This window comes from Pinus tabuliformis, chromosome 8 (genome assembly GCF_031772625.1).
Source record: "Pinus tabuliformis cultivar Carrire ecotype Pingquan chromosome 8, CPIR1, whole genome shotgun sequence".
NCBI lineage: Eukaryota > Viridiplantae > Streptophyta > Pinopsida > Pinales > Pinaceae > Pinus > Pinus tabuliformis.
This window is the reverse complement of record NC_142294.1, coordinates 1,564,552,583-1,564,562,426: the sequence shown is the minus strand read 5'-3', so window position 1 is coordinate 1,564,562,426 and position 9,844 is coordinate 1,564,552,583. Positions and strand designations below refer to the sequence as shown.

Here is a 9,844-nt window from a genome sequence, read left to right as displayed (position 1 = left end):
ACTAAACCCCTCTGACAATACTGAGATTGCCCAAGAAAGAGCAACTAGCATGAAATAACAAGTTGAAATATCATCGAAAAGCTATACCTCTGATTGTATATGATGGCTGAAAAGATACACTTTTGTCAAAGATAATTAAAAATAATGCTAGAAAGTAGCAACCACAAGCTTAACTAACAACCTCTGCCCACTCATATCCATTCAAAGCCCATGGCAACAAGGCCTAAAGTTCCTACCAATAACAAAATTGCTTTGATGAAATAAGTTGGAAAAGACCCCATCCGAGAACATACGATACGAATACTATCTTCCCCTGCTTGTCACAGACCAAAAAAGGCCACATATCATATACAGTAAATGTAAATGTGTCAGCTGAGAGACCCAATTACCCAATATTATAGATCAAGTCCTAACACAACTCCAAAAAAATGCCACATATCATATACAGTAAATGTGTCAGCTGAGAGACCCAATTACTCAGTATTACAGATGAAGTCCTAACACAACTCCATTGTTCTACGAGCTGGGTAGAATGGGAATGGTCACTGCACCAAACCCCTTTTTCTTGAGTACAATATATCCATTATAGTAATTTTTAGATTAAATTTAAAACATGTTAATTAAATTTTAACGTGAAATTTTGATGGTTATGAAGATGAATCATTAATAATATGATTCCTTTCTAAAAAATGTTTATAATTTTGTTAATATAAAAAAGAAAAATTAATATAATAAATTGAATTAAACTGTTTTATTATTATTATTATTTCAATTTAATGTTTCATTATGCATACTAAATCTTTTTTTCATATAAAACTAAATTTTAAATGTTTACTCATTTATAAATAGTACAACACATACCCCTTTTTCAGATTGATTTTTATGAGTAGTAGGCCAAAACTTGCCAAATGCTTCAATTTCTTTTCCAAAATTTCAGAGAGGCCTAATTGAAAACCCTTTATATATTAGTGTTTGATCCAAACAGGTCTCAAACATACTGGTTGTTGGGTTACAGAGTTTTCTGTAAATTGCTCCAAGCAAGGAAGAAGTCAAAAGCGGATTGGTAGTAAAACCATGGCCGCAGCTCAAGGACTTGTGTTCTTGACCCTAAATAAGACACTGCAACTGACATATGAGGGTGAGTTTTATGAAGTACTCATAGCAAAAGCCCAACTCTCTGCTATAATAGACAAAGGGGGCATACCCTCATCTACAGATACTGTAAAGCAACTGTAGCCACATTTTGAATATTGCTACAGGGGCTTAGAGCATACTATATTGCAGGTTGTAAAGACTCCACATTCAAAACAAAATGGAAAGATTAGATGAGAAACATATTGGATCATAAAGCAATAGAGAGTATAGTGGAAGCATGGGATTCTTATAGTTATCGTTGGTCCTCCTTAAGCCTTGCTAGGATTGGTGGCTTAGGCAAGAAGAGTGATTTTCTAGGTATCATCTTCATTTTGTTGCTCCTATGGGGCTTCTTAGATTCAGAATTTGAAGGGACCCAACATGGGAAAAGTGTTGTTTGGTGGCTTGGGCCTGTAACACATGAACCGGTACTTAGCCCCAGATAACTCGAGAGTGTACAAATTTCGGAGGAAAAAGGATAAAAAGGAGTTACTATTAAAATTTAAAATCTCTCTTAACAAACTCTACCTGGGATTTCTTGAAAATTTTAATTTACCAGGCTTTGCATTTCATCAAAAGATAAGAGCCTTAGTGTAAAAGAAGGATTGAAACTGAAAAGTAATGAACTATTATCATTTTTTTTCCATTCTACCAAAGTCACAAAACATGTATGTACTAGTTCACTCTAAATGATGCATGAATTATTGCAGAGATGGTAACAAACTCAATGCTCATTTCTTTTGATCTCACCGAAAATTCGCATTTTGAAATCTTCTAAATCTATTAAAATAGTAACAATAGTACAAAATTATATCCTATTTTCCAGTGATCAAGAACTTTACGGCCCTAAAAGCTTTATTATGAGTAAAAGCTTCTGATTTCATTGTCTTCTAGCAATTTTGTGTGAACGAACACTAAATTTCTTGCACCATTCCGACTTGAAGTAAATGCGCAGGTGGTATATGGTAGGTAAACGGAGTCAACCTGCAATTATTTTGGAGAAATCTGTAGAGCTTGTCAATCAGTAATCCTTCAAAAGGACCAGTGCTCTTATTAGTCTTCAATGTGATTTTTCCTAGAACATACACAACCTTTGTATTCTTTTCCAATTCAAGCTACTGTGATTCCTCATCTACAGAGTAGTTACTTTATGCCACTGTATTTCTGCTTGCATAACTTCTGTCATGTGAGGAGGAATGAGTTCCTCTAAGCTTGAGATAGTATTTTATGCTTTCAACAACCTGGTTGATAAATTCAGATCCTTCAATGTTTGGGGCATCTTTGTAACCATATTGGGCTATGCATTTATATACACCCTTTGGCTCTAGTTTTCCAACCATAAATCTCTCCGACAAAAGAACTGTCTTGACTGGAATCATTCTTATGGTGACAATGACAAGAACTTCATGCAGAGACCCCACATTCTTTTCATAATGTTCAATAATCGGTGGTAAGCCAGAAATAAGGTCACTGCAAAAGAAACAAGTTCCTGGTACATGTGAATTCACCCGGGTAACCAATCCATTCAAAACTTCTATGTTGAGTTTTCTTCATGCTAAATATTTATACTTTTTCTGCCTTCCATAGTTCCAAGAGAACATTATGGTTAGAAAATTAGGAAGGGACACCAACCTCCCTGTGGAAACTTATTCAATACAGATGATAGATAAACGCCTTCAAAGATAGCAAAAAAACAGAGTGAAGGGTAGTATAAGCAAAACATGCATGTTCCAAACCACAAGCATGACCAAGGTTACTACGCACGTCGTAATGAACATAACCCCAACAACTGCAACCCCTACACCACCAAATACCTAAAATTATCCTTGGAAACTCAAAAGAATCCATAAAAACTACCAAATTCTGTTGTCAGATATAAATTTGGATATTCTTACCATGTGCATTATCAATTTGTGTTCCATCCCAAAATCCTACGACAATTGCAATGTAGATAACCATGAGAACATAGTTAACTTTAGGTGAATAGATCTGACCCTCGTAATTTTGTGAGGTATGCACAATCTTCACTCGAGGGAAGCAGCTAAGAGCCATGGACTATTTTATGATTGAGAATGTTGTTGTAATCAATGCTTTACTGGCTACAATGGCTACTAAAGTGGCAACAATGAACATTGACCAATGCACAAGTTGTGGTATTTCTTTGTAAAATGTAGAGCCTATGTCCCCTGGGTTTTTTATCAAATAAGTCGCTTGTCTCGTATATGTGATAAGTAGAGATGGGTAAACCAACACACAAAAAGCAAGTTGCAACAAAAAACCCAAATTTCTCATTATGTTACTAAAACTTAAGGAGGATGAAGCACACAGGTATGATGAAATACTAATAATTCTGTCCTTGACATATAGCTTGGACCTGGATTGATTTCCTGTTGAAATGGCCCAAGTCTGCAAACATGGCCTCGACACTTGGATCCAGTCAGAACAAAGAACTGATGTTAGTGTTTCTATTTGTATAGCTTTAGCATAAATAATTGGGATGAAGTTATGAATTGTGTTTGAGAAAATCATTGGTATGGATTTATCAATTGAGTTAGAAAACAGTTCCAAGTATACTATATGATAAAATGAGACACATATCATCAATCAATACCTGTTATACATAAGACTACACCTCCAAGCATCACCCATCCTTATTAGTGATATTCATGAAAGTAATAGTATATATAATATGGGTTGAATGCCTTGAATGCTCCAGGATAATATTTCACAATATTATACTGTCCTATCATGATGTTGGTCATGAACCAGGCAATCATTATGGGTGAGAACATGAAGCTAACTTTACTTGTACCGAGTTTTTGAAAAAGGAACAGTAGTAACAGGATAAAAAATGACACGAGTACAACAACGCCTGCATGAGTTAACATACGAAAACATAAATTATGTCAGGAAGTGGGATGCCATAATTCACATTATACACACAGATGATATCATGTTTATGATAGGGAGTTGCATCCCTCCTTCAAATAAACTAACCCATACTGAAAAACTTGATTACATCCCAATATACTCATGGAAGCCAAGCTAATAGTGTCTACTTCGCATTCTTGTATCATCTTACCTTGGCTCATGTTACTATTCCTTGACTGAATTCCTTGCATAGCTGACAACACTGTAGGATTAAAAAAGGCATCATAATTTGGAACAAAATCAACATGTGTGATGGATCATTGAGTTGAGGTGCCAAGCTGATACCAGTTTGACATGAAAGAATTTTTTGAGATTCATTTATGGGAAGACCTGATATTTCAATAGTCAGCGCTCCAGCCAATCACCATACAAGTGCCCATCATAACAACAATCAAAAAAAAATTCTGAGTCATTGCACTCTTCTCAAGCAATTCCTTTGTCTTCGAGTTGATAGCCTTTCCACCATTTTGCGTACTGAAAAACTTCAATCTAGTATCTGATGCAAGGCGCATGAATTGCTTGCCAGTGCTTTTTTCAAGGTTGACAACCCCTGTATTCTTTGCCAATTCAAGCTATTGCAATTCCTCATCTACACAGTAGTTACTTTCTGCCACTGTATTTCTGCTTGCATAACTTTTGTCATGTGAGGAGGAATGAGTTCCTCTAAGCTTGAGATAATCTTTTATGCTTTCAACAACCTAGTTGATAAATTCAAATCCTTCCATGTTTGGGGCATCTTTGTAACCATATTGGGCTATGCATTTATATACACCCTTTGGCTCTAGTTTTCCAACCATAAATCTCTCTGACAAAAGCACTGTCTTGACTGGAACCCTTCTTATGGTGACAATGACAAGAACTTCAAGCAGAGACCCCACATTCTTTACATAATTCTCAATAATCGGTGGTAAGCCAGAAATAAGGTCACTGCAGAAGAAACAAATTCCTGGTACACGTGAATTCACCCTGGCAAGCAATCCATTCAAACCTTCTATGCTAAGTTTTCTCTGTGCTAAATATTTATACTTTTTTTGCCTTCCATAGTTCCAAGAGAACATTATGGTCAGAAAAATTGCTGCAATTAGGAAGGGACACCAACCTCTCCGTGGTACCTTATTCAATACAGATGATAGATAAACGCCTTGAGAGATAGCAAAAAACAGAGTGAAGGGTAGTATAAGGAAAATATTTTGTGTAAACGATGTCCCGTGCACTATTTGTAATAGATTATCCTTCTAATATTCTCACCAGTGAAGGAAACAAGTTTTTTCAAGTCCCAAAAGTCAATAAAAACAACATATTATCAATACAACAATGCAAAGGTTTCTATCTTCCTATATTTTACATCACAACTGAGCATCAAGGGTTGGCACTTCCAAAGGAGCGTGATCAATTCTTCTTAAAATTTGCCACAACCAAAACAACACCATCAAGACCAGTAACAATATAAGTAAGAAAAATAAAATATCTAACCATATATATGCTATTATTCTCTGTTGGTAATCCATAAGTGGTGAAGTTTCAAGAGCTGATGCAGATTCAAGCAGCAAGCTAGCCAATGTTGTCAATTTGCTGTAAAACATTTGGTAGACAAACTTTGAATCTCAAATTCACCAAACAATGAGCAAGATAAAATAGCTCTAATTATCTCCATATAGCCCAGCTCACATATCCACTTTCAAAATTGAAGTAAATTGAAAACACTCTCAAAACTTTTACCTCTTCCAAAACATAATTTAAAAACACATTGTGACATCTTGTCCATCTTTTACCTATCTAATGATAACCTAAAAATAACAGAACTTTGGTAATCTTCTACTACAATGCCAAGATTTCAAATCATGATTCATATGTATGCTCTATATATACTTAAAGGTCATGCATGCTCATTAGTCTCCACCCTAGATTGATGAGAAACATGTCTGCTAAATAAAAGCATAGATAATCTACCATAAATTTATAAATGAATGCATATTTAAAACATGGTAAATGCTTACAATTTTCATTATATACTGAATATTAGTACATTATGATATGAAATAAGGCAACATTTTTCATCCCTGTGGTGGAAAATAAGGACTAAACTCAATGAAAGTATCTATGGAGTATTCTTTGCCAATTCAAGCTATTGCAATTCCTCATCTACACAGTAGTTACTTTCTGCCACTGTATTTCTGCTTGCATAACTTCTGCCATGTGAGGAGGAATGAGTTCCTCTAAGCTTGAGATAATCTTTTATGCTTTCAACAACCTGGTTGATAAATTCAAATCCTTCCATGTTTGGGGCATCTTTGTAACCATATTGGGCTATGCATTTATATACACCCTTTGGCTCTAGTTTTCCAACCATAAATCTCTTTGACAAAAGCATTGTCTTGACTGGAACCCTTTTTATGGTGACAATGACAAGAACTTCAAGCAGAGACCCCACATTCTTTACATAATGCTCAATAATTAGTAGTAAGCCAGAAATAAGGACACTGCAGAAGAAACAAATTCCTAGTACACGTGAATTCACCCTGGCAAGCAATCCATTCAAACCTTCTATGCTGAGTTTTCTCCATGCTAAATATTTATACTTTCATGAAACAGTTGTTATGAAATATCTATCTAGCAAAATTGGGCACGTCTAAAGATTGTAGAAGGTTCTGAAGTGTAATGGTTTAGATCTAAGCATAGGGTTAGGGTCTAGCAGCCAGATAACCAAACATCAGACTTCAGAGGAAAACCAGGTCGGGCATTTGAAATCCCCCTTCAGATCTTCTTATACATCACTATCAGATTTGCATCTGGAAAGGCAGGTAGCCCGCTAGGAGCACGAACTCTACAGGACCAGATGTTGGCCTTGGTTGCGTCGTATCCCTTCTTGGTAATCACCTGCGGTGAAACATATGACAGCGCACCGTACGCTGTGTGGAGAAGGTCGTCCTGTATGAACTGCTCCCACAACGCACTGAGGCTAAAGTCGGTGACCTTCATATCGCCATTTTCGTCTAAAAACTGGTTCTCCGACTTCCGGTGATATGAACCCCGGTTGTGGTAGAAATCGACCGCGCTAATCAACTGCTGAAAATAGTTTTTGCTTCCTCTTCCTTCAGTTTTCCCTTCTCGACAACCGGATTGAAGAGCTGGCTGCCTGAGTTCGCAGACAAGTCTTTACCTATGCGAATCGAATACCTACCTACCTGCAACAATTCGTAACTACTTTTTTGTGATCGAACGGTTCAACCTTTCTCAGTTGATTTCAGAGGGAAACACCTTAAGGTGTAAAAATTAATATGTCTCATTTGAAAATATGAATAAACTTAATAATAAAAAAATTCAATATTAGTTATAAATATTTTTTTTTAATATGTAACATTAAGTAAAATTAGGATTTATTTAGAATATGTTAATAAAAAAAAAAACCATAAAAGTAGACAACATCCATAACTAAAATATTTTAATTGTTATTTTAAGTAAAATATTTTAATTTCATATATGTATATTTATATGGTTTCAAAAAATGTTGTGGTTGGAAAGTTTAAAGCAATTTTACTATTTTTCATTTTCATCCTTTTGCATAGATAGTTTTGATTAATTTTACCTAAAATAGAACAAATAATTGTTAAAATGTATTCTCTACAATCTAAATGTTCAAATGAAGTTTTCAAGTTGTTGAATCTATTTAAGAATTCAAAAATAAAATTTAATATATATATATATATATATATATATATATATATATATATATATATATATATATATATATATATATATATATACTTACACTCTTAAACCACATTTATTATTAAGATGGATTTTATAAAATTACCTATTTCAATTCAAATTCTAACTTAATCAAGTAAAACTAGTATAAAAAAAAAAATTGTCATATGAAATGAAATACATCCACTACATAATACAATTAAAATATATTTCAACAAATATTTTTATTTTTTTAATTAAATTTTAAAATATTCTTGCAATTTAATTTCTATTACATTTAACAATACTTAAATCTAAAATGCAAGAAAATTGAAAATAAATTTTATATTAATTTTTTAATTAAATTTTAAAATATTCTTGCAATTTAGTCTCTATTACATTTAACTACAAATCTAAAATGGAAGAAAATTGAAAATAGATTTTATAAAATTACCTCTTTCAATTTAAATTCTAACTTAATTAAGTAAAAATACTATTAAAAAAATTTGTAATATAAAATAAAATATATCAACTTCATAATACAATTGAAATATATTTGAACCATTATTTTTAATTTTAAAATTTTCTTGTAATTTAATTTCTATTACATTTAAAAATATTTAAATCCAAAATCCAAGGGAGTTGAATATTTGTTTGTTTATGTCACTGACAAAACCACTATAATCATTGACGTAAGGGAGGTTATCCTACTGACACAACCATCTGCCCTGACGTTTGGCATTTGAAGGGATTATTAAGGATAGCAATAAGCACATCTGACATCGAAGGCATTATTCGAAGAACAAGTAGAAGTTATTATTTTTAAATATTTTTAAAATTTAATGTTCTATTACATTTAAAAATTTAAAAATATTAAAATCATGTATATTTCAAAATAAATTATATTAAAGAAACTGGTTGCCTATACAACACGAAATACTTAGTTAGTGATATTAAAATCGGTTGGGTAAAGATGAGATTAAGGACTTAATGGCGTTTGAAGGAATGAATGTCTACGTATAGAATTAGCATGAAGACAAAATATCATTGAATGTATTTCTCATTTTCCTAGTATTTCTCACGCTGATTGAGGATGAACAACATTAGCTGATCGAGTGTTAAGTATGGATTTAGTTGTTTGACAGTGTTATGGAATCTATGTACATAGGTGATATCACATAGTTTTGTAATTTTAATTAAAAATTCTATCAATTTTATTAAAATACCTCAAACATGTTTTATAATTTTAACTAAAAATTCTATTAATTTTATTAAAATACTTCAATTCTGTTTGTAATTCATTATAAAAAAACTACCGTGAAGGTTTGTGAGTTTTTGAAAGCCAAAAATAGGCACCATTGAATTTTATTTGGATCACGATTAGTTACAATGAACAATTATTTGTGCAATAATTTGTATGTTAGGGTTTTGCAGTATGTTGACAGTAAGAATATATTTAATTTGTATGTTAGGGTTTTCCAGTATGTTGAAAACAAGAATATATTTAATACCACTATGCATGCAGCAATTCTTATGTTATGAGCTCTGAAATCATTAAATGTTTGATACTATTAGCTGTCATCTTTGCAACAATTGAGAAATGGGTGTCATGATGATAGGTACTTTTTTAATAAGTATTTGTGATAAATATAATTATTTTTTTTCCTGAAACCAAAAGTATTTGTGATAAATATAATTATTTTTTTCCTGAAACCATGTATCAGTCATCTAGAAATTTAAATTTAGAAAATTTGATATACAACTTAATGTATAATATTATTCTTTTTCCAACTTATTAATATTTCTCTACTCTCATCTCTGGCAACTTTGGCAAAGACACCATTTTCAACTTTGACAAAGACACCATGGCCAGGTAAATCCATTTTCTACAAACAGCCCTGCACCATGTTTTTCGCCTTTATTACTCTACGAAACCGACACTCTCATTCAATGGGAGGACTGATGAGTATTGGAATACTGAACTGGCGCTGCCAGATGCCGAGCAGTCCAGTAGTGGAAGGTTGATGCATGATGGTGATCTCATAGCTTTAATTGAGAAGATCAAAAATATGGATGATAATAACCTCAATTC

The 9,844-nt window shown here is 33.0% G+C and overlaps 1 pseudogene; it reads right to left on the bottom strand.

Moving 5' to 3' along the window:
* Positions 1–2,048: 2,048 nt before the first annotated feature.
* LOC149241973 (potassium transporter 26-like) lies at positions 2,049–5,123 on the bottom strand (annotated as a pseudogene).
* Between the last annotated feature and the right edge of the window lie 4,721 nt (positions 5,124–9,844).